The 26,004-nt window shown below is 51.9% G+C and overlaps 1 protein-coding gene across 7 annotated transcripts in view; it reads right to left on the bottom strand.

The window, feature by feature from the left end:
• LOC106038775 (USP6 N-terminal-like protein) overlaps nt 1-26,004 on the bottom strand; it is an 80,247-nt gene that overhangs the window by 31,424 nt on the left and 22,819 nt on the right. For 2 of the 7 annotated variants that reach the window (XM_066997999.1, XM_048059711.2), the window contains one exon: nt 281-583. The gene's annotated coding sequence lies outside the window, so the exon portion shown is untranslated. Of the gene's footprint in view, nt 1-280; nt 584-1,921; nt 2,444-11,883; nt 12,197-12,563; nt 12,666-14,096; nt 14,246-14,271; nt 14,680-24,227; nt 24,679-26,004 lie in introns of those variants that run through there. The other 5 variants (XM_048059708.2, XM_048059709.2, XM_048059712.2 and 2 more) reach the window with 5 other exon arrangements.

The raw sequence follows: 26,004 nt of genomic DNA, 5'->3' as shown, positions 1-26,004 counted from the left end.
AGAGAAAGTTACAGCCATCCCTATACAAACACATCCACCTCCTTCAGCAGATGCACTTGTAGCAGCCAAGTGAGCCTCTGCAACAAGCTGCTTGATGCAACTAGCAGTGTCCCAAGAAGCCCAGCTGGAGAACACCCAGGATTACGACAGAACAGACTGGCCGGCACAGGTCTCAATTTCTTGGCACAGGCACCCGCAGCACACAAGTGCTCTTGGAGCGATCCCTGGAGTCAGAAAGGAGCGTGGAAATGCGACCCGGTGCCCAGCAGCACGCCCTTACCTGAGCGTGGTATCAGGTGCCGAGATGCATCCGTTCAGCCGGAGTTGCGCTCTCCCCTTCGGGCATCTAACCGGCCGCGAGCCTTCCTCGCCCCGAGCCAACGTCTCCGCCACAGGGCGCGACGAATCCCGGCCGTCCCGCAGCACCAGCCGCACGCCCGTTCCCTCGGCCTGGCTCACGCCACCCGGTCACTGCAGCTCTGTCCTCGGCAGCCCCGCGGTGCCGTAGCTCAGCGCCAGCAGCCGGGAGAAGAGGCACGCCGGGAAGCTCTCCGCACGCGGGCTCGCTCTTCCCACGGAGTCACTGCGAAGGAAGCAAGGAGTCGGTGAGCTTTCTGTCCCTGGCACACCTCAGAGCCCGTGACGCTTTTGCACCAGCGGACACGCTACCCGAGGCTCAGCAAGCAGAGGATGCTCTGTGCCCTATCCCAGGGCTGGAGAGCTGGGGCTGGCTGAGCTACTTCCCAGCACTTTCAGCTTCTACCCAACACATCCAACCAGCTAAAAGCAATTCAAAGAACAGAGCCCAACGTGGAGCTGTTGTTGTGACAGCCTCCAGAACTGGTATTCCTTCCGAATTTTAGCAGCGACAAAGGAAAAAAAAAAAAAAAAGAGACATGAAGGCTGTCAGCCTGCGCTCTGCGCCGTGTAGGCACGTGCACATTTCGCACGTGACTTTGAGGACTGCTCACATCCCATAGCTTTGGATGCAGAAGCCGAGCGGCGTTTCGGTTGGTGACAGGCCTTCCCAGAACAAAGCCGACGTGCTGCAGCGGATCAGCCTAAGGAGTCCTGCGGCCACAGCTCCAACATCGCCTCTGCTGCACCAGGATGGTCTGCAACGACTGCTGGAGGCAGCGTTTTATCAAGGCAGCCAGAGACAAAGCACTAATTTTTAGCAGAAGGAGGTAAAAAAAAAAGGGGGGGGATTTTCCCCTCTTAAACAAATTTTTAATTCTCACCTTAAGCAACCCACGGAAGTAATGCGCTAGTTGCACAAGTGTGAAATGAGACTTGGCTCCGAAGTGTCACGCTGCTGTTAGAAACAAGGGGGGAAGCGTGCGCGCATGCCCGCCAGAGGAAGCACGGCTCACTTCCACCTCGAGAACCTGCTTCGGCAACACGGCCTCACCCAACCTCACTCGGGAGCACTCCTGATGCACTTTCCCTCCCGTTCCTGTGCCGTCACCCCCCAGCACAGTGCCTCAGAGCCCCCCGGGGCAGACGACTTCCCACGTGTTCCTTGCTGAGGTGGACACCATTAGTTAGCGCTGAGTAACCCGTAACACAGACTATGGTACGTATACGTTGCCCTTGAGTAACCTATAACGTGGCTGGCACACATTGCAATGCAAATTGCTCACATTTTCCTCTGTCCCCCCAGTTTACATCGGGGTTGCAAAGCACAATGGAAAGCTGTGGGCACGACGAGGATAATACTTTTCGGCAAGTATCGCCAGACTACGGCAACGCGGTGAAACGCAAACGCATCAGCCAAGCCTTTTCCTTACAGAAATACTTAAACGTGAGGCTGCGTTGCCACGCTATCCACCCCCCCCCCCCCCCCCCCCCCCCCCGAGGCTAACACCGTGCGTGGCAGTAAGTGCAACCTCAGCCTCCTCCCCACGCTCCCAGCACTTACATCTCGCTCTCATTTTTAGGCAAATGTGCCGCGGCGTGCCTTGGGGCTCAGGTGGAGGCTTTCCGACCAAGGGCTGAGGCAGGAGGAGAGAAGCAGGGAGGAGAAAGAGGGCCGGTAAGGAGACGGGCTCTGACAGCGGCTCCTCCCTGCTCACACTACAGCAGAGCAGCTTCGGTGCTTCTGCAAAGAACAACCGCCGCAATGCCAAAAGCCACAGCTTTAGATGTGAGCTGAAGCCCTCGAGCAGAACTGTGGGTCTGCAAACAATTCTTCGGCAGCTTCTATTTTTAGACCTCACAGGGAATAAAAAAATTTTAAAACTACAAAAAACATCTAGACATTTGTTTTAGGCTCTTTCTGCTAGGAACTCATTTTCTGCAGACGACAATAAATGAAGATGAATGAATTTTTTTTTTTTTGTTAAGCTTCACTATTGAAATGATTTCTACTTGACCTCACTAAAAAAAAAAAAAGAGAAGTAAACTGGGAAGTGCAAAAGTCCACATGCTGTTTTGGGAACTGAAGACTTATTTTCTCTCTACTCCGCGTTCCCCCCCCTTCCTCCATTCCAGTGTCTATAAAAAAGCGAGAAAGCCAGAAAAAAAAAAAAAAAAAACTCTTTTGGATGATGCACGGTGCTGGAAAGGAACAGTATAAACACAGAGTTCAAGAACTGACTTCTTCTGGTTGCTTAAGACTGGAAGAGCAGCTTACATTTCTTTAACAGCAAGCCACAGGAAGACACGGCGATGATCGTTCTCCACTCCAGCGTGGAGCAGGCAGGACAAATCCAAGCGCTCCTTCCAAGCACGGAAGCGTGGCTGGACCTCAGCATCCAGCAAGGCAAACTCCAAAGGGGGATTCAGCACCCGGATAAAACGACCTGGAAGCAGCCACACTGCAAGCGCTGAGCGAGAACCCAGGCTGAGCGGCGAGACAACGCTTCCACCCCGCTGAACAGGGGAATAACGGCCCTCGGACGCTCTGGGAAGGATCTGCCAGACCGCAGGCTCTCCTCCCGGCAAGCCCTCCTCGCGGCACACTGTACTTTATTCTTTTCGACCCGCACAGCAACACCACGGGACACGCTGCTCTTCCTTTCACCATTCCCACGGCGATTTTTGCCTCCAAGACGCGCAGGGCAACTTTGGGTGGGCTAAAAGCTTTTGCTGCATCTCCTTTTTTCTTTTTCAAGTCTTTTCTGCTTTTAGGCTCGGTTGCCACTGCCAGCTCCAGGCTACCGACACGTAACAAGCATCTGATGCGAAGGGACAAGGGCCCGCGTCCTGGCCGACGGTTCAGATTTCCCCCTTGGCACCACGAGAGCTGTAGAGGGTCCTTAGTGAAGGATATGGGAACAAGCAGGACACAGAAGCCAGCGACCGCGCTGCCAGCAGCCTGTGCTCTCCTTGGCACAGAGGGACCGCGCCGTTTTAAAACGCAAACAAGGAAATAACAAACGTCCCATTATGTAAAGGCACTGGGACAACCAACGAGATAAATAGGTAGGAAGTGAAAAATCCACTAACAATGAGGTACAGCTTGCCTCTGGAAAACTCACCCAAAATAGGCGCTGAGGCTGATGGTTCCTAAGCTGCAGTTATCTAAACTCAGTTAAAGAGAGACTGTACTGACTGTGCGGGTCTCCCACCGCTTGCCGAAGCCCCTGGCTGCACTCCGTTTTTAGAAGTGGCTCGAGCTGTTACAATGACCCAGACCAATGCCTGTGCTCCTAGGAAAAAAAGTATTTTAAATGAGGTTCTGCCGGTACTGCCCTCATTTCTTCGAGCAGTGTAATGGGTTTAAGCAGAAGGCACAGCCTCCGAACCCGTCTGTACGCGGCAGCCCGTGCGAGGACGCTCCCTGACCACTATGCTGGCAGTTCCTTGGACTTCCACCACCTTCAGAGAGCATCTCCAGATGCTAAAGCAGTAACTGTTGTTAACTTTTCTACTACCGAAGCCCCAAGCAATCACATCAAGTAACAGAAAACTTCAGGGAAACAAGAAGTGTCTGATCCAGCACTGGAAAGGCACTGAGAAAATGTCTCCCCAAGCTCTGCGATCTTTTACGACTTTGCAGTACAGCATTAGGACACACAGCATTTTAAGGAGCATTAAAGCAATCTTTTCTTAATTACAACATAACCTTTCCCTTCCTTTCTGTTGATAATTCCTAAAATTACCCGAACTGAACGCTCGCAGGAATTTCTGCTATTTTGTGCAAAAGCACCATTTTATATAAACAAGAAAACGTAATGGTCGTGTTCCCTTGGAGGAAAGCGTTCACACAAGAAGCCTCCCCTCTTCCCTTTGTGGAAAACATGTTTATAAAATCCAACTGGAGGGGCAGACGCACGGCACATGCAGTACTAGCAGCAGCCTTGAGCTTACGAAACAGCAAGGATCGGGTAGGACACGCTGTTAAAGGCAGCTCACCAGCTTAGGAGTCGATGTAAAAATAAAGCCAGTTGTTTTTTTTTAAATGGTGTTGAAATCAACATCTGGGTAATTTGGTCAGGGCTCCAAGATACTGCTTACGATTCACAAGGCGTTTGGCTGTTACCACTTTACCATGGTTGACACGGAGCGCAGGGCTGATGCTAAAAATGGATCCGCTGAGCCTGCGCGACGAGGGGCGGCCACGCGACTCTCCAGCCATGGCAAAGGAAAGGGTGCTGATGTTCACGAGTCAAAAACGTTACTGCAATATTAGTTAAATGCAACAAAACGGTGCTCGGGGGAGCGATGAGCAGGCAGCCAGGTGGGCTGCTAAGCGTGGAAGAGGATGCAAACTCCGGCCGTAACCAAAACCCCGCTGCATGCACCGCAGGGCTCCAGCCCCAGGCGATCAACAGCAGCTGAACCATCGCGCCCAAAACCAGGGTCTGAGCCCACGGCACCAAGCACAGCCCCATCGCTGCGGTGGGGTGCCACTGCTCCCCAGGGACTTCCTAATTATTTCCTAACTAGCATTTAATCATCCTTGAAGGGCTCAGCAAAGGTGGTTCACACCGTGCTGCTGCAGAGAGGCTGCGCTCTGGGTCTGCAGAGCGATGACAGTGCTGCCCCGAGGCAGTGATAAGGGGACACTTGTTGGGGACAGGGACTTGATGGGGATGCTTCCTGGGGACAGGGACAACTGCAAGAGCCAGGGACTGACAGCACTCTGCTGGTCCAGGACATGTGGGAGCACTCAGAGTGCTTGCCAGGGGACACCGAGCAGCACTGGAGACTCATATGGGATCGTACCAGCATGTCCAAGCACTCCTTACAAGGATAAAATGCCAGAAACCTTACATCCTTCCAACCCTACACCTCTCAGTTGGACTCGAGGATCTCTGTAGATCCCCTCCAACCAAGCTATTCCATATTCTACATTTCTTTACCAATTCATGGCACACACGACCTAGTCACGACACAAGCCCCCACCACCCCTACCTCTCCTCGCAGGCCATCCCAACCCAGCACGAACCAGCAGCTCAGGTTCGCCAGCCCGGCTTCTTCCCCATGCTTGGTTTTGAAACCTCCTGTGATGATGACGGCAGCGGGACGGGGCAGTAATTTGTCTCAGTTTCTGGGGAAAGAGCCCTACCCCATGAGCTCAGCGCCTGGCCACGCGCCCAGCAGGAGAGGGGCCGAGGGCAGCCCGTGGGCAGGCATCCATGGGCAGAGCCGTCGGGAAGCGCCGGGAATTTCGCCAGCACCTCGCCCAAGTTCCACAGCACCTGGGGATGCAGCCGTTTCCAATACGAGTAACAACACAAGCGGGATAAAAGCAAGGGAGAGGGGACCAGAGCAAACTTCATCTTTTAATAACAGTGTTTGAGATGGGTTGTGCCAGCGAGAGCTGGAGCTTGCATGGCACAGGTGACAACACGCACAGAAAAACCGTGCTGCAAGGCTGCTCCCCTGGTCGCTTCTGGCAATTTAGCTACACGGCCTTTCTGTTAGAGAAAGTTTAAAAATCTGGCCCATGGAAAACATGCAGGAATCCATAAACTGTGAGACAGCAGCAGGGCCCCTGCCCTGACAGCGTGAAGGAAGCGCAAGAAGCTCCCACCACTGGCTAGGGCAAGATTGGCCTGAAGTTGCGTTTTGTTTGCTTTTGTCCCGAACTGCAGTGTTTTTGTGCAGGTGGTGTTCTCCCCTGGAAGCAAATGAAAACAAATCAGGCATCGCCTGGGGTTTCAAAAGGACAGCGAAAAGCAAACGCAGTCCGACTTCTCTGAAGGCATGTTCAGCTAAGAAAAAAGAGTTAGGATTTGAACTTGTAAAAGCATTTTTAAAATAAGTGCACCTAACGTTCACCCGGGAGAAGCAACACTTAGACACTTCACTTAAAGCACGTCCATTAATTTGGTTAATTGCTACGAAGAAACAGGATGATGATTTTCCACTGGAGTTTGGGAAACGGGCATCCTTATACTCCAAGATCTGAATGTGGGAGAGCTGAACGCATCCTGCCTGAAGAGCAGCTGGACTTGGCACTCTACAAGATCGCTCCGAAAATGCGGTTTGTCAAGAAACATGCACCTGAGAACAGTGAGGGGGTGTTTTGATAAGGAAAGGAGCAAAGAAATGGCGTTTATTCTTTCCTGAGGTGAAGAGTGGGGCCAATACAAGGAGTAAGATTCGCACTGGAGTTAGAACATGACTGCAGGCCCCGAAATAACACTTCAGAATAGAAAACCACAGAGATTTTGCATGTTATTTTTAACAAACATCAAGTCACTAGCAGGAAGAACTTTTCCAGAGAGCAAATGGGAGCCTGTTTGCTTGTCAACACCACTGTCAGCCTAGCAGAGGAGCCTGCATTGGAGCATGCACAGCCCCTAAAGCACAGCCACTGCAGCCTTGTCCTGGCTAAGCACAGGACAAGAGGAGCTCATCTGCCTGGTCCCAGCACCTTGACACCACGGCTACTCCCCAGCAGCAGAAAGTCAAGCTAAAACTCCTCGACTCTACAAAACAGCTGTCGATAAGCCAGAGCAGCCTTCATTTTTCCTGTACCAATGTCAGTCTTTGCTCACATCAGGATCAAGGAAGGAAGTGCTCCAATAAAGGTGTTAAACATCGGTTTCTTGTCGCCGTTTCATGCACAAACTTTCCCAATTCTTTGATCTCTACAAGATCAACGTTCACTATTGCAGGCTGCTTTGCACCACTGCCCATTTGTAGCAGTTGTGAGTGCCACGGGCTCACCCATCCCCATGCGTGCCGGGACTTGGATTCTCACCGCAAGTCCCTGGTCGCAGACCTCCCTGCCACTCAGTCCAGGAGCAGAAATATCCCAAACTCCACCTGGCAGGGCACACGAGCACCAGGGCCAGCACACGCCAGCCTAGCAGCACTGCAGGGACCTCAGCCCAGAACCACAGGGCTGCAGGAAGCTGCGCGGCGGCGTTCAGGCTTCGCACCTCCTGCCTCCATCCCACAGAGCATCCCAAAGCTAGTGCTCCACCCCGGCAGCCCCAGGAACCACTTTGCAGAGCACCATAAGTGCAGGCACCTGTGGCAGCACAGCAGTGCAGGTAGCAGTGCGTTACTCAGCGCTGTGATGAAAGCCACAGCACTTGTGCAACGCACAGGACAAGCTTTTCTACTGCTAGCCTGCAAAGCAGCCGTGAGAGATGCTTGCGTTTCAAACAACCGAAGGCAAACACACCGCTTCAGCTGAGGTTCTCTCTATTTCTGCTCTTTTTCCTTCGGCACCTGCTTCTGACAGATGCTCGGCTGCAGCTGAACACAAGCGGCGCCTTTCCCAGGTGCTGCTCCAAGCATCTTTTCCTTACAGACATTACCCCCTGGATCCTGATCTGTGATCCACTGCGCTCAATCTCTTTTGCAGCACCGAAGCCTGTGATGCACTAAAGCTATGACACATTTCTCCCACTTCCTTCCATTGACAGAAAACAAAAGCACACACTGTTGCTCAACACAATCGCAAAATATTTGCTTTTCTAGATTGTTTCTCCCCTCCCTCCTCGTTCTGGGAGGGCTGTCGGTAGAATCACAGCCTGAACTCCCTCCCAGCTAACAGCAGCCGCGGGGGATTTGGGACCGAGGCGGCTCTCAGCTGGTACAGCCCGCGCTGCCTGCCCGTCCCACCGGGACCACACGTACCACCAGGACCCAAACCCTCGGACCTGCTGCAAGAGACCGTTTCCAGACAATATTCTGCCCACTCAAGTTTCAAGCACCAGCAGTTTCTCTGTTCTTTACCATGCGCTGTGCTTCCTTCCTGCCAGACCCCGTATCACCATACCTCACCCCAAAACCACCAGGATGAAGCCTCCACTGCTGCCGCTGGTCTTTTACTCAGCAACCATACAAATGCACTAAGCCCACAGTGATGCTGCCAGTGAGCGATTCAGAATTAAACATGGGTGTCACATGAAAACTTAGGCCCTGGTGCCAAGCTTACAGCTCCGAAAAAAGCACTGAATGCATTAACACGCACAGTCACTTTTTATTTTTAATATATTTTTTTTAAGCAACCAGAGTATCATGTTTAAGGTCCCAAAACCGAGAAGGGCAACAAAAGTCTGAGTGTTACTTAGGACACAAAATACTCGGCTATCACTGCCCAAGCTAACACCTTGCAAAGTCTTCAGCGATACCTGCCCATAGTGCTGTCGCCCCAGCGAGCTGCAGAAAGCGCGCTCAGCGTGTTGGGGAGCAGCTGCTTAGGTTTTTTTCCTGACTCAAGGCTGGACCAATGGCCGAGTGCAGTCTCAATACCTTCACGATGCTCTGCTGCCATTTCTAGCAGCTCTAAGCCCAGCTTCACGCACGCTTGTGGTCATTAAAAACGCACCACAGCATGAAAGCGCTTGTTGCGGACAAAAAAAACAAGTCTTGGCTCGGGGAACGGTTTCTTAATTTAATTTACTGCCCATTAGCAGAAAATCCTCACTGATTTGGGTGCTGAGAAAATATAAACAATTAACCACTTAAACACCATTCTCATCCCTTCCCCAGGCTCAGCCTAAGCCAGACACAGCTCCAGCCCCACTGCTAGGTGCTGCAGCCAGGAGGGACCCCGACCCAAACCTGTGCGAGACAGCGCCATGACCGTCCCGTCCCCCAAAGACGGGATGCCAGCACAGAAAGCGAGCCTGACACATTGACCTGAACCATTCGGCTGCACGGGGAAGGATGGAGCAATCTATAGCAGTCAGCTATAGACCAAACTGTTGCACAGACACCTGAAATTTAGACTGTCATTCATTACACCCCGCTTCCTCTAGGATTCTTACACCACAGCATCTGTCAGCATGCCGCTCCTCTGCCCAGTACCTTTTACACTTCTTGTCCAAATTCAGCTTTTTGAGAGAGGCCGAGACCTCACAAATCACAGCCTAAACTGCTTTTAAGAAGCAGGCGATGGCAATCTTACAAGTGTTGCAGCCAACCCTCTGCCTTGGGAAAGGTCCCTTGAGTGCATCCAAGATGCACCCTATTCTAAAACCGTACCCTCTTCGACACCAACAATCTATCACCGGACACACACACACCTACCAGAAATAGGCTGCTACACCCTCTTCTCCCCCCAGCAACACGTCTTTGGCTGAAAAAAGCTACTGCAATTACAAATACTTACAAGAAAATGTTATAAAAGGGTATTGAGAGAAGGTCATAACAGAACAACTTGAATAGCTGCAGCTAAAAATACCCAATCCCCACACCCATTCTACAGAGCAAATATTATCAGATGTTACTTCCCAATGTTAAAAACATGCTTGTTTCTTCGTTAATTAAGGTGGCATTGTGAACGCTGGATTTTCTTACCAGGGAACACAACAAAGGTACCTTAGGAAAAAAACTTTTTTTGCTGCCTCCAAGATCTCATTTTCTAGGCAATCCAATGCTAAGACGCTATCTAAATCTGGCACCTGTAAATCTGTATTTTCACACAACCACGGGATGGCTGAGGTGGGAAGGGAGCTCTGGGCCCACCTGGTCCCAGCCCCACTCCAGCCATTTCCCGTAGAATCATCGGGTTGCAGAAAACCTCCAAGATCACCTGGTCCAACCGTCCCCCCACCACCAATGTCACCCACTAAACCACATCCCCAAGCACCAGGCCCAACCTTTCCTTGAACACCCCCAGGGACGGTGGCTCCACCGCCTCCCTGGGCAACCCGTCCCAATGCCTGACTGCTCTTTCTGAGAAGAAATGTCTCCCCGTTTCCAACCTGAATTTCCCCTGGTGCAACTTGAGGCCATTCCCTCTTGTCCTCTCCCTGGTTATCTGTGAGAAGAGGCCTCTCTCTCGTACTGGAGGGCAGAGACCCGGGAGCCCAGAATTTTCTACTAACATGACCTCATGTTGTAAAATAACTTTCTAAAGACAGCAGAGCATTCTAGCCATCCATACCGAGGTGCAGAACGCTTGTGCCGTGCAGATTTATTTTTATTATTGTTTTTATAGCTCAGGGTATCGAGTTGGAGAAGATGGGAGGAAGATCACGTTGACAAGCAGAGCAGCAGCGGTGCAGAGCAGGCACGGGCACACACGGGTTTGGAATTGGCCTCTCTCCTCTGACCAAGAGCCTGGGTCCGACAGGGCACTGGGAAACCTTCGTTATGGACAGACTCAACTGGTGGCTCAGCCCCAAATATCCCCAGCCCTAAGGTGGTCACTGAGGTTTAGGGGACACCGAGAGCCACACCGCGCTCCTCTCTGTGAGCGTTACCCCAGAAAGGCGTGGGTCGTGCCATGCCCATCAGGTGCAGCGTGTACACGGTTCACGCGGTGACAGGCATTTGTTAACAAATACTGCACGTGGCCTTCTGCAACTGTTCGTCAGCTCCGCTCGTTTCACAGGAACCCTACGGTGCTATGTCTCGGATACACTGCCTGAATAACAAACAGATTTTTCTGACACTTTAAAGAATATTTTTAACACAAAAAGTGTCAGCCTTATCCCTTCAGAGCCGAGCAGTCCTGGCTGACAGCTTTATCGTACCCCACACACAGAAACCCCAGGGGCTTCAAGCACACCCCATCTGCACCCCAAAGGCCCTTTTGAAAAGGCATCTAAGCATCGATGCCAGAGCTGCTCAAAAGGCAGCACACACCGAAAAGCACCACCTGCCATAGCAGAACAGACCAGGGCAGGTAATAAAGACTATGCTTAGTCCTTACAAAAAAAAAACAGAACAAAAAAGGAACTATGTAAACCTCAGGTTTGCAAAACTACCAGGGCAAGTAGAATAATTGTGATGCCGGCTAAGTGCATCACAACTGGGGGTTCTGTACCATTCCAACACTGAAATGGTCTCTGACTTGAAGAAATACCCGGGAATTCCTGCAGGCAGGTAAGGAGAAGCCTGTGCTACCATACAGCAATACTGAAACAAAGCCAGCACGCAAAAGGATGCTTTTTCATCCAAAGATGTAAACGAAGCCCAGTGGTAACCTCTGCCTGCAGGCTTTGTTTAGGTCACATTCTTACCTGTGAACATAGCAGGTGCTGCGCAGAGGAAGGATGGAAAAGTAGCTTAAAAAGTAGGCACATGGAGGAAAGAAGCCACTAGTTTTGCAGAAGGATGAGAAACAAGTGATGGCAGAAAAAAACAGTAGTAATCCTATGCTAACCCTAACCCTTCACAAATATAGGTCTTGCCCCCCATTTCAAAACTCTCGTTACAATGCCAAAAAAATAAAGCTAAAAATCTGCCACCTTTGGCGTCCAACCTTGCCTGTTCCCTCTGCCCCAAGCCACACGGCACACCCACGAGATGTTCACACCTGCCTTCAAGCTGACACGTGGGTTTGCCTGCCCGCTGCCATGTTTCCAGACTAGCAGCTTGTTTCCCTGCTTCCTCACAGCCCTTTGGGAGACGCATCCGTAAACCTGCCCTTTTTGCCTCAAGGCCAGCAAGGAGACACTCAGGAGCAGAGCCTGGGTGGCTGCTGCCCGGAGCAGCACAAGAACACATTAAAGGACTAACCTGAAAAGCGGTGAGCAGTACAACCATGGCTATGGTTTCACGGCCTTTAAAAGCTTCCTTCAGGAGATGTACCAGCCAGAGACTGGGGTGAGATGAGAGTGACCCACACCACCTGCTGCAGGACCTCTCGGTACTCTCTTTGGGAGATGGGGACCTCTGTTCTGGCACAGGATCCCGCTCCCAGGCCACCCAGCAGGTCCATGGAGACGTCCTCGCAAGCACACAGCTCCACGGCCGCTACCTCTTCCTCTGCGCACGCAGCCCGGACAAACTTGGAGAACTTGCCCACATGATGTCATCACTGGGCTGGCGTCTAAATAAAGGAAGCTTTTTATAGAATTTCCCACTGACAGACTTAATCCGGTAAGCCCCGATAGCCAAGGCTTCATCGAGCGGAAGGAAGGAAAAGGGAAAAACAATAACCGCCCCATCTTTGGGGCCAGGGCAGGTGGGTGGCGCCTCGGGAAAGAAACCAAAACAAACCCAGATTTACTTCCCAATACCTGCGTGTGGGAGAAGAGGCACAGGTATGGGTATATTAAGGGAGCTCTCTGTGGACGCAGCCTGTCAAAAAAGCAGCTTGGCCTAGTCCTGCACTGGCGTAGGAAAGAGAATGATGAAGATGAAGAAGAAGAGAAAAAAACTAAGTTTAAAGTTTAAAGATAGGGGATAAAGCATACTTTCACGTCAGAGAGGTATTCCAGCTTCACATTCATGTGGCAGTTACTGTGCTTCCTAAAAAGCAAACTTTTATTTTTTCTGCTCATTCAGAAGGCCCTCTGCTGCAAATACTTCAGTTTCACGTCACCAGCAAGCAGCACTTTCTGGAAGCTCTCAAAAAATACTAACGAAAGCAAAACCAGCCAGCAGTTCAGGCGAGTTCACGCAAGCGTGCGTGCCTTCCTCTTCTTCGTAACTCTCCATCGCCCCGGCAGCGCTGCGGAGCAGTTCCCCTTCCTCCCTCCGCTCCTCACCGCATCTTCGGCCGGGCATCCACACCAGGAGCAGTTGTGATAGCCAAGTGACTCATGCTGCAGCAATGTGGGTGGGAACGGCTCCCATGCCCAGCTCCTAAGGACACAGCCTTTTATGGTGTTTTTAGAGTGGAAGTCGTGGCGGTTCGTAGCACTTTGCTTTTTGTCTCGCACCAGCCTCCGAGAGCAGAGCTCACGCTCCCCGTGCTCCAGGACCAAAATGAGGAGCCCGCGCATGTTACGAGTGAGCCAACAGCGGCCTCCATGGACTTCTCCGCCTGCAGGATCTTCTAACGGTCCTGCAGGACCATCGGAGGCTGTCACCTGCTCCACGTGGCAGCACCGCGGCTCCATCAGCAGGCTCTCGCCACGCGGCCCCACCGAGCACCAGACCAGGCGTCAGAGCAGCACAAGGACGCAAGTTATTCTGCGGATGCCTTAATTGCCGCAGCCCAATTTTTAACGATTCGTTCCCTGCGTCCCCAGAGCTATGCCAGCCTCTGCCAATGCACTAATGACCTCTTCTGCATCTCCGGTGACAAGCCACCGGACAAGAGGAAGCACACGCTGTGCCTACCCTCGATGGACTGCCAGCATACGAGAAGCAGATGGGACTGCCAGCAGCTGCCAAAGGCAACCAAATCCCATCTGTCCTTCCCTCAGGGCGAGCCGTAACTGAGGATTGAGGATCGCAGCTCTCCCTGCTTAGCCAGCAAGTGGGAAATTAACTCCTTAGCCTTTGGGAGAAGCACCGTGGCAGAAGTGCTGCCCTCCAGGCCCAGGGACCACAGCACGCCCAACTTGAACCTGGCAAGGTAACAAAGCCAGCTCAGCTGTGCTATTTCAAAGCTGGCGGTCACAGATTAAAAGAACATCCCAAAACATTACCCCGCATGGCTTGAAACAGGATTCTAGCTGTAAACGTGCAGCAGGTCACTTTACAGGACAGCTCTCTGCTCTCCTTTTCACATGAAGCACTACCTGCTCTAGAAGTGAAGGGCATGAAAGTTTCTGCCTCTTCACGCATCCCCAATCACAGCTCCCATGAGCAGCAGATTTTAGTCCTTTCACAGCTGTTAAATTCAAGAAGAAACTAAATTATAACCTTTGCATGCACAAAAGCTCTAGAAGAAAAGCCATCAGGACTCCAGTCGTCAGCCCTCCTGATGCAAAGCACTGACATTAAAAACCTCTTTTCCCTCCTTAAATCCCAGGGAGCTCTGGAAGCAGTCAGCTTACCAGTCGGAGCAGATGAATTGCAGGCCGCCCCGCAGCCAGATTTCACCGCGGGCATTGCGGTGGGAAGATGCAGGGGAACGCTGCTCCGGAGCGAGGTCGCGGGTACGCCAGACAAAGCGGAGGGGAAGTCTGGGGGAGGTACGCTCCAGCGAGCGCTACACAGCCAGCTACGTACCTTGGAGGCCGGCCAGGAAGGCAAAGCCTCTAAACAGCAGCAGAACTCGCAACAAACCCCTCCAGCCTTAAACGCGAGTTAAAAGAGCCTCGGCTGATTTGGCGCGGCGCCCTCGGCACGGCGCCCCGCGGCATTTGCCAACCGCGGCGCTAAGAAGTGCCCCGGCGCCAGGCTTTGGGGGCCGGCGCGCAGCACGCCCTCGCCCACGCGAGCGGTTCCCCTGAGATCCTCCGAACCCGAGCACGTTTCTGCCCCTCGCTGCCCAAATCCGGGAGGCATTTTTTGAACTTGCACGTGGCCGGCGGACGCTGCCATTCGTAACGCTTCACGCTAGGGATGATTTCTCCTCCCGTAACTGAGCGAGCCATCTCGCAGCTGCTGCTTTTAACCCCTCCGAGGGGACAGACACAGCTCCCCAGATGGACCCAGGCAGAGGCGTTCCCCCCCCCCCCCCCCCTTCGAGCAGATGAAATACACTTCCAAGTTTAGGGAGTCTTCCTGCTGTTAGGTAATGGGTAAAGATTGCAGAATTAAATTTCAAAAAAAACGATCACGTGAAAGGCTCCATCCTGTTCAAAGGAACACAATGAATTTCCTGTAGCCTTCGGTGGCTCCACATAAAAGCAAAGCCTTGCCACAAGGATCGCATCGTGCCCAATTACCACCCCGTCGTACTTCTGAGCCCCGCAGAGCCAGCTCAGGCACAGCAAAGCAAAATGAACTGTCGTGCCTCATTTCTCATGAAACTACTAACCGCTCCCAGCAGCGGCTGTGTAAGGGGTAAGGCAAGCTACTCGACTTTCATTACCCTTTATTTGGGCAGCCATTATCAAATTTGATTCTAAGAAATAAAATCAGTAAGAAGAAACGCAGAACAGCGGTTAAGGAAACAACAAGCCAAAAGCTCTCACAGACAGAAAACGGGTACATCGCAGACCGGTCTCAGGTTCAGGTCTCCCACAGCAGGCAGATGTCTCCCCATTAACCCTTTTGCTCTCCAGAAGGCATCCCTGCCCTTTACAGCCCCGGGAAGGGCAGGGCAAAGAGAAAAGCACCCGTTGGCCCCGCCACGCTTGACAGGTGCCGCTGTGACATGGGCGCGCTGGCAGACCCCAAAGGCCCCTGCCCCACAGCCCTGCTGTGCACTACAGCTGCTTTTAACATCATTTTGATACTCTCACCCACAAACGAGCAACCTTTCCCAGCCAGCGGGTTTCTTTGCGAACCTAAAAGCCTCAGACACCGATTTCTATAGAGCAAAACCCTTTCTTAATGCAGACACCGGGCTAGGGGACACAGAGCAACCTTGGCTTTGACGCCTCAGGGCTTTCTGCTAGTTGCATCTCAAAAAGAAGCAAATTCAGCCTCCTGTTCCTTGCAGCATGCTCCTGGACCCCCCCGGCAGCCTTCCTCCCCCTCCAAAACTCCTCTGAACAGGCTGCGAGGCAGACGTGCCACTCCAGAGGGACCGCAAGAGCCCAGGCAGGGGCTTACCACGGCGGCTGGCTGGAAGACGCAGCCCTGGCTCCACTGAAATTAAGTGGAATGTTGTTAACGAACATACAATGAAACTCAGAGTTTGAGTGGTCTGCACAACAGGGAGAGAAAAGAGCGTTTGCTCAACAGGCTGAGATTCTCTGAAACTCCCAGCCTGGCTCCTCAGGAGTTTCTATGTTTATTTTTTCCCTTCTCTCTCACAAATCTGCAGACAGGTTCAGGCGCACAGCACCACCTGTACCAGGCACTTCTCAAACCAAGCCGCATCGTTAGGAAGGAGCGTGCTGTAACGACCACAGGAATCTGTGCAAGGGAGGAAAAAAAAAGAAAATCCAATGAAGTGCCTCCTTCACCGGATCGGCAGATGGAGCGTTCCTCCTGGCAGAACCAAAATCGTTTAAGAGATGCAAACGAGAGCCTTCCAGCAGGAGATGCAGGCAGCAGCCCCCGAGGCAACCTTCAGAGCCCTGTAAGATGGGAACGAAGTTCTTCGCCAGCATCTCTGCTACATGAGGAGTGAGGCACAACTGGTGCTTCGAGCAAGCACCGCAGGGTGCGGGGAAAAAGCATAAAGAAGTGTCCTGCCATGGGCAGGCTGAACAGGTTGTTCCCTCCATCGTGCCTTTTTGGCCTCACAGCCTTTGCCTGGCACCATGCAGCCTCCTCAGCCAGTGCTGGCAGTAATGGCCTCTGTCATTAATTACCAAGTGCCACTTGGCAATTAATCCCAGGAGCTCGCACACCGAGCGAGCCCAGGCGGACTTACCTCATCCAGAGCCACCAGCAGGCGGATCCGCTCGGCTGGAGCCGCTCCGCAAATCATCCGGCGACTGGAAGCTTTCAAAACCTTGCAAAATAAATAAAACAAACCTCGGCGGGGCAGGTTCCCCCCGACAAGTAAATTTTCCCCTCCCGCAGAACGCAGCACGGGGAGAGGCGGCGTGAGTCAACCCGCTTTGGCAGCACGTCTAGCCAGGAAGGGCAGGACGCGTCGCCACGCCGGCACACCGGGAACACCCTCCAGACCGCGCTGTTTACCCTGCAGAAGCCAATGCAGGCCCGATACAAAGCCTGCGAGTACATTTTAGCCTCGGAAGTCATCCGAAACAGGTCCCCTCTCCCCTCCCACTCCATCAATCCAACCCAAATTGGGTCAGCTCCGAACAATAAATGAATGACATTCATTTAAGCCTCTGATGCAGTGCTGACATAATCCACGTCCTTTCATTCTCCTTTGCACTGCAAGTGCTAAAGATGCTTTTGTACAACCCCTGAAGTGCTCCATTTAAAAACCATGGTAACTAGGGCATTGCCTTCAGCTGCTCTTGAAAAAAAGCCATTCCCCTTTCCCCTCATCAGACTCTTGGAAGGCTTGGGGGCAGACAGAAAAGCATTGCCCGATTCAGACTGCTCGACCACGGTGGCCGGAGTTGGGTTGCAGTTGGGCATCACTCACAAAGCGACGGGGGTGAGGGGTGAGCTCGGCCCCCCAGAAAGCTTGGGGACACTCGTCTCTGCGGCGTGACAACGTGCAGGTGGAGACAGAACTCCTCCTGCGTCCTGCAGCCGAGAAACACCCAAAAGTCCCACTCTGAGCCACCACACGTTTGACAGCCCAGCTGCAGCATTAGATAGGCAAATAATCCGACTTGCTCCGAAAGCTGCAGTGCTGCTAGACAAACTCTGCCCTTCTTTTAGCAAATTGTTCCATTCCAGTATTTTAGCGCGACAAGCACCTAAGCAGCGCTGTTATCTTTACGCTGCAGTAAAAGTTGAAGGGGTTTTGGTGGGGTTTTTCTTGCTAGCCACAGCTCTGAGGTGTTAAAAATGCTTCTGCGCTTCAGAATTTGGAAGTTTGTCTGCTGGCACCGTTGTCCTCCTTTCTGAGATGGAAACATTCAGACGTGTGGGCACAGAGATCAGATGGAAAGAACAGGGCCACTAAAAAAGGCCATTAAATGGGAAAAACCTAAGTGAAGAGGCCCTCTCAGAAAAGGGACGTTTGTCTAAGATGGAAGGCCCACTGTTTGTTTTTCTTTAAAGAGAAAAACATTCATAGCTCTGCGTTCATTAAAGAACTCACACGCACCAGCAACAGAAAGCCTAACAGCTTAAACATGACCTAAGCGCTGCACTCCCCCTTGTATGACATTTTAACAGACTTTTTTCCAAATTCCACTACATACTGCGATGGAGCCACATTCCAAGATTTTAAAGGTTTTAAAAATAGAAGGTCTTTAATCCCAACGTCTGCAAAAATACCCTGGAAAAAAAAAAAAAAAAGAGAAGCATGAAAAACAAAGTCTATCCTGTTAGGTAGGCTGCGCCACAAACGATGCCCAAAAAGACGCTTTGTGCTTGTCTGTAGGAAGCTGAGCCAGACTCAGCCTGGTGCGACGCAGCACTGTTGCAGAGGACGCGAGGCACGCTCCTGTTTACACACGGTGTGTTTTGAGTACCTGCAAATTGATTTGGAGTCAGAATTTACGTCCGGTTGATGGAGATGCAAGCTCATTAGAAGACAGGCAGGTTAATGCCTGGCCTTCAAGAAAACCTTTGCAAATGGAGAAATTGAGGCACGTAATACTCAGCTGATTCCCCACGTGATCAGATGAAATGAAGTCTCACCTTCTGAGCAGAGACATCACAGAATCATAGAGTAGAAAGGCTCGGGTTGGAAGGGACCTTAAAGATCATCTAATTCCAACCCCGCTGCCATAGGCAGGATGCTGCCCACCAGACCAGGCTGCCCAAAGCCCCATCCAGCCTGGCCTTGAACACCTCCAGGGCTGGGGCAGCCACAGCTTCTCTGGGCAGCCTGTGCCAGCGCCTCACCACCCTTACAGTGAAGAATTTCCTCCTGACATCTAACCTAAATCTACCTTCTTTCATTTAAGACTAAAACATTGCTGAACACTGGAGCTTCCAGCAACCGCAGAGCATTAGGCAACAGATCAGCCGTGCCACAAAGGTCACTGCACTAACCTGTGAGCCCAAATACAGCGGCTGACAGCCCCACTGTACGCTTGTGCCATCGCAGCCTAACATCCAAAGCTGGTTACTGGTGCAGGCGAGTTTCCTGCAGGATGCTCGCTGCGGCCAGCCTGGCGTTTCCGTGACATCGCTGCTCCATCCAGCTTTTACACGGGCAGGAAAGCAAGGCATGGCTCCAGCAGAGGAGGGAAGGGCTGAGCATTTCAACTCCCAGTACCTGACCAGAGCAACTGCTGGGTTCTGGGTTTTTCCACTTCAGAGTAAATATATTTCTTCTGGCTAACAAAACATCATTTTTCTTAAGACAGACTGTTGTGGTCAGAGAAGGGAAAAGGGTGAACTAAGGACAAGCTGATCAGTTAACTCTGAATTCCCTGGCTCCGCTGCTCCTGCCACCATCCAGCGTTCATTTGCAGTAGAAGAAAATGTACAGAGGAAAACAAAACGATTTGGGAAATTCTCACAACGCAGTCTGCTTCACAACAGCCTGTTAGAGGGACTGCAGTTACTTTCATGGAAAATTTGTTTATGAAAGAGCTACGCACTTTGAAGGCCAAATGCAGAAGTTCAAGTAAACCCCACGGTGATCCTAAAGTGTTAACCATGCAGCTTGAGGTGACCGCGCTGAACACGCAGCATTCAGGGCTGGTTAGGAACCTGTTGCCAAAGGAAATAAACCTCTTCAACGTAGACGTCTGCAGTTCCTTATACTGAGTGAGGAAAGATAATGCAGGCTTAGAGACACCAAAGCGCCACTGGACAGGACTGCACAGCCTGGCAGCTGTGCAAGGGCCTGCAGAACCAGGCACCGGCACCCTCCCATCCTGGGAGAAAGGCAAAGACCAAAGGTGTTCAGAGTTTGAATTATGGCGCTCTTCTCTAAATACATGGGAATAATGTTAGAAAGGGTCTTGCAATTCTGTAAGCAACAGAGGAAAGGAGCTAGCATCACAAGGGGCTTGCCACTGCAACAGATACTTTGTGTTGCTTTTATAGTCTCAAGAAAAAACCAACAATAAAGCACTTTCCTTCAGGTGAACCTTACAGAAGAAGGCTCAAAAAAAATGAAAAAGCTCCTGCCCCTGAAATCAGCCTAGCAGATCTCTACTCTGTTAGGGTTTTGAATGCAGAACTTTATGACAGGAGTGCCCAGGCTGCTCAGACTTGCCATCGGTAGCCATCACTAACCCCCAGCACATCTCTTCAGCCTGACCACGAGGAGCACGTGGAGAAGCCCCAGCTCGCCCCCCAGCTCTCCCCCTGCACACAGGGAAGCCAGGAAGAGTTTGCTCACAGGCAAGTTTACGAACGTTTCGGCAACTGCCTCCTCCTTCGAGCAAGCTGCCCAAAAGCTTCCCCAAAGCTGGGCCCCCTGCCACGTTCCCCGGCTGCCCTCGCTAATGAGATCTCTGTTTGTAAACACGCGCTGTGACAGACACTCTCTGGCAAGCAGGTCTGCACCACGCTCAGCACAACTGCAGATGCTCGCTGCTCCCAACCTGCGAGGAGACTCCTCCGTCGCCGCACCCAGCGTCTGCCTCCAGCACCGAGCCTGCGTGCACGCTGCTGCTGACAAGCACTGCAGGTACCACTCCCCTTTCTTTTTTTTCCATGGGTCAAATGCCTTTTTTAATCAAGTCTTCACAGCTGGCTCTGAATACCGCCGGGAGCACGGCCTGCTCCAAGATCAGACACATCAGGCTTCTGATTTTGGAGGTCTGGTGGGTAATTTTCTTTAAAACCTAACACCTGTGATCTTTGGTCCATGCTCTCCACGCCTCCCTGAAGGGGGTGGACAGGGCTGTGGCAAACCTCAACCTGAACAGCAAAGTTGTGGCTTTGCGTTGGCACAAGGTTCTTCAAAGAACACGAAAGGAGAAAGAAAGCTCCCTCCATTTGGCGCAGGAGATGGAGAAGTCTGGAGTGACCTTGGTTCAACACACGCCTCCGCAGCAGGAAGCTCTGCTGTGGCACAGGGGTAGGAACAGCAACCAAATTCACGAGAGGACGGGGCGTCCTCTAGCTGTTTACCGAGGCTTTGATGCTACTTGATACCTTGAAATCAAAGCTCGGGCCTTCCCAAGACCACGTGTGCAGCAGCCCCAGAGGTCTGTGGCTCAGGACGTCTTCCCCGTAGTAGCCCCTGTTGCAAGGAGTGATGCTGCAATGCCCTGTGCCTGTCCTCAGAAGAGAAAACCACCCAGACACGCTGCAGTGCTCGATCCAGGTGGGAGAGGAGGAAGATGCAGATGTTGGAAGATGGGCCGCAGCGAGACAGGAGGGGGAACGGATCTGCGAGCCAAGTGGAGAAGACAGAAGACGCCACTAACCCCTACTCGTGCCCAACCTTTTGGCTGCTCCCGGGCTCCCCAGCGGTACTATTTCACTGGGGGAGCTCACCAAGAGTAGCTGCACATCTTCAGCCAGAGGCTTACCACCTCACAGCTGAGAGGCCACCAAAGCTGCCTCCCCAAAGACTTAAAGACACACAAAAAGCCAGCAGTGCAAGGATAAGTGAAGAAAATGCTGGCTAACAGCAATCCTTTAATTCTACTTAGCAGAGCACTGGGAGCAGAGCTCACAGCAGCCTGCTTTGCTGGTTATTCCTGGAGTAACATCCCCTTACTTCACCTGGTTCTGGTCTCAGGTAAGGCACAAATCCTGCACGTGCAGTGAATAAAGGAAACTGAGGACATGTTATTTAGCTTTTCCACCGCTTGCTGTGCTCTGTACCAAGAAGCCCTCTGACAGGAGTTGTAGATGTACATCTAGCTGCTGAAAACACAGAGCGCTTCTCTGCTAGCGACCGAGATGTCTCAAACTGTCTGGTTTTAGCAAGGAGCTCTCAAAAATAAACCACAAGGGCTATCACAAAAACAGGTTAGGCTTTCAACTTCGCAAGACGAGCATAAAACCACCGGAAATACAACCTGCCCCGTCACCCAAAATGCCAGTAAACTTCCCTAGACACATACACCACCTCTGTATTTTGCAGACACGGACATTTCGCTCACCTATCCAGCACTCTCATCCCTAGACAATGATTTATCAACTCAAATAATGCTTGGTTGGCTTCCCCCCGCCCTTTGTCTTGTCACTGATAAAGCCCCTTCTCACAGTACTACGGTAACTGTGCATCTTATTGCTTAAATCATCTCAGCTTCAACCGGAGGCCCTTCCGTGTGACACCAGAGCTGTTTTCCAGCATTTCTGTTTCTAGCACCAGTCCACAGAAAACAAGGAATGGGGAGAGCTTACAAGATGTCATTGGAAAGAGAAACCAAGGCACAGGGGAAACCAGTCACCCAGTTCCTTCTCTAAGCATCTCCAATCCTCCCAGCAAGGATCAGCACTGGGAAAACACACGGCTTGGCACAGAAGTGGAGATTCGAGCCTACTCCCTCTGCCAGTTACATCAAGCGAGAGCTCTCATTATCCACAGAAACTGGTACAACTTTCCCTTTGCCTCCGAAGTCAACATTAAATAATGCTCAATATGCACGGAACAGGAACCTGTGGACAGGCAAAGAAAATCTTTGCTGAGGAAAGACCAGAAAACCCCCCAGAACCGTCCTCCCCACGCACCACAGTAAATAATTACGCTGCCAGAAAGTGCAGTGTTTATTGCAGAGGATGACAGCTCTCCGGGCTTACCTTCCCCCTCTGACAGCCCACAGGAATCCCATACATCAATTCACTTGAGTGCATTATTATTTCCATCAAGCGACCCCGAGAAGAAGACTCTTACATTGGGACCTCTGAGTTGGGTTTTGGGTGCAACTGATTTTTAAGTCAGCTCTGGCAATTTGAAGAAATGGGGCTGGTTATTTTAATATCGCACCTTTTGGAAAACCCAAGCAAGTTCGCGTGCAGCTTCCAGTACTTCTAACCAAGGGATTAAGTGGTGAGAGCAGCCAACTTCTGTCCTCCTCTAGATGAACCACAGAGATCACACCGCTAGCAAGCATCACTCTCACTTCATTTCTAGCTGCAAAGACAGAGCAAAGGGCACGCAGCTACAGAACGGAAAGACTGATGAACTGCCTAACGCTCCAGCGAGAGAGTAAATGCAAGATGTGCAAGAAAAATGTCTGCTGAGTAATAGATACGGGGTCATGTGGGCATGTTTCCAAATTCCTGCTCTTTAGTATATGTGTTCAACAACTCTTCTGGCAAGAAAGTCAATACGATGAAGCACAGACCATTTTTTTCAACCAAGTCTGCAATTAACCTATTTTCTCTGCAATTAAGAGGTCAGTTCCAACCCCCCTCCAAAGCCTTTGCCTAAAAGCAGACTCCAGAGCAGCACAGTCAAGGCAAACAGTCTGTCATCACGAAATACTCAGCCGTGGGCATCATAAAAAAAGCCACCCTATGTGCTGAGGCACGCAGCTGAAGAGCCTGCAGGAGCCACTGGTTTCATGCAAAGCATGTTAGGAATGAAGAAGGATTGTTCACCCCTCGGTGAAAGACGGTCAGATGGCATATTATAAAAGTCCAACAAAAGGAGGAAATGCTTCTTCCGTGTGACACACGCTTGGGCTGGGGCACATTCTGCTGCTTCCAACAAGTTACAGAAACTGCCCAAAAAGTAACACGCAAACGGCGGGCGAACAGGGCCATCTGTCGCTGCTAAAGCCCCGACCCTCCTCGGCTCTTCCTCCTTCCCTGAGGATCCACTTTGGGTGTGCCTGGGCCAACGCTGGGCGAGGTGGACCTGGCTGGAGCCAGCGTGGGAGATCTTCCATGCTTGGGTGACCACACACTGCTATTACGGTGCCAGTGGAGAGAGCTTAGGGCTCCAGCCCTTTGTCCTGGCGTGTTAGGAGACCACCTCTGCAAGAGGAGCAGGCAAGAAGGGATCACAGACGCTGCTAACTTCCACCTGCTCTTCCTCGGGCAGCAGATCTGAGGGGAAATGCTGTCTGCTCCGGTGCAGAGCCCCAAGCAGTGAGGGGCAGCAAGTCCCGTCTTCTCCGCAGCGTGTCACTCAAACACACGCTGCAAGCGTGCAAACGGGTGAGAACGAGCCCAGCAACCCTTCAAAGGCAGCTCAGACTCCCAGCGATCCCCAGCGAGTCGTACAAGATCTACCCAGCATCCACAAGCACCCTGCTCACTGACAGCCCGTTCAGAAGCTCCCAGCCCAAGGAGCCTCGAGCTTCACAAAGGAAATCTGAGCGTAGGAGGCACCTCCAGACAGCCCCGACACATCGACCACTGCAATCAGACACTGCGACATGCTTACAAAGCTCTTGGGCCACCAGCTAGGACAAATTTCCAGGAAGGCACGCCAGGATCACCTCCAAACCACAGCTTTTCCCCGATCAACACTTACCAAAACCATTAGTGGGTGGACGATGCTGGAAGGCCATAAAAACTGACACACACACAGGGAAAAGGAAGACAGCTCTGGGTCATGCTGCTGAAGAAAGCTTTTTTAAGCCGTTTATTCCTGCACTCACCCTCTAGCACTGAAGCACCAAGACCTTGATGCTGGTTCCAAGCTGTTCCTCCGTTTGACCAAGCAAGCACCCGAGGTGAGTGCCAGTGAGCCTGCCAGGACGGCTGCTGGTGAGTTTTTCCTTCAGCACAAAACCTCTCCTCACTCCATCAAACCGGGAGCAGATGCAGCACCAGTAATAAGGAGCAGAGAGATCAGAGATCCTTCTCCCTGCGGCAACCAGCCATCCAGAACAAAACATCAGCAACAAAAGCTCTTTTCAGGTGGTGGGATCTCTTCTTCTGGCACATTTATCCACTTCTCCAGAGAGGTAATCACCAGGGATTTGTCCTCCAGACCTCGGCTGCTTTGCCAAGGCACTTTGCCTGCCTTCTGCCTCAATGTCAGAAGTGTGCACGCAGAAAAGGAAGCACTGGCTCGTTGCTGTAGCTACTTTGCAACCGTGCTGACCAACTCTTCCTGTTTCTCTGCAGTCACCCTACGCTTCCCACCCCCGGTGACTGCTTCAAGCATCCGGACGTGCTGTGAGCGGCCAGGGACTCTCCCACCAGGTTACTCGTTCCAGCACTTCCAAATACAAGGAGGCAAGACTTGTCAGGTGTTAAAATGATAGCTGACTAAAACGTTATGAGGGTAAAAATACGGATGCTCTCACCAGTTGCTCGTTAAGTAAAAGGCTCTGAACTGAGGGGTGCGGACAGGACAGCCAGGAAAAAGCCTCGGTCGGGCATCTCTCACTCCACGGAGAGGCAAGGATTAAGTGGCACAGCACAAACCTCTGGGGCTGGCGGGGACGCTTTTGGGGCAAAACCCTTTGCAGCTGCAGCACTTGTGTGGGGAGACAGGCACACGGGGCACAGCAGGTACCAGCAGCACCTTCTCTCCAGCACATCTGCTTTCTCAGGGAAGGCAGCACCACCTCCCCTGCACACTTCCAAAACAACCAACCAACCCTTTCTCCCCATACCCAACATAGCCAAACAGTCCCAAGCTTGGCAAAACCATAAAGCAGTTCCCCTCAAGTCCTGTCTGACGGCAGAGGCGAGGAAGAGCCAGGCTGCAGTGCCGGGAAGGCCTGCACCCGGCGCTGCCAGAAAGGCGCGCACAGAGCCGTGTTACGCTTCAGGGCAGACAAATCCCTCCACTCACAACATAAAACCAGCACATCCTATCAACAGGGCCTGTTCATTCACGGTCCCCGAGCTGTGAGGAAATGAGAGCTGACAGCAGCATCAATACAAGCAGTCTGTCCTCTCTGTTCACAAGACTTACACGCCAGCCACACAGCCCGCTGGCATTTCCTACCTGCTCTTTACATCTGGCACCCAGCCTCTTGTCACGCAGCTAAAACACTTACTCTCATGTCTTCTCCCACCTCATACTAGCTTGAGGCAGCAAGAAGAGCAAACAGGCCTCCTCCTCTGGTGTTAGTTCTGGGTTACAGATGCTGGTATACAAACTATATACTACATAAAAAAAAATTTAAATTTTAACATTCACTAACTTTATTCGGCACCCGAAACAGTGGTGGAGGTGAAGGCTGGGACCAGGTTCCCTTCCTCCCTGCTGTACTTCTCATTGCACCGAAACTGAGCTGGGGAACAGAACTGAAGCTGCCCTGGAGAGGTTTCATCTACACGGGGCAAGAGCTGAGGTTTGCCTTCCTGCATCCCAGCTCAGCATCCTCTTCGTCATCCCCCAGCCTGCTTTCGCCTAGGATTACACCACAGGAACGTCTGCATCAACTCTCAGATGGCTGTGCAGACTACAAAACTCCT

This window comes from Anser cygnoides, chromosome 5 (assembly GCF_040182565.1).
Source record: "Anser cygnoides isolate HZ-2024a breed goose chromosome 5, Taihu_goose_T2T_genome, whole genome shotgun sequence".
NCBI classification, from domain to species: Eukaryota; Metazoa; Chordata; class Aves; order Anseriformes; family Anatidae; genus Anser; species Anser cygnoides.
Note: the sequence above shows the minus strand (reverse complement) of the source record. Positions and strands in the feature narration are given on the sequence as shown.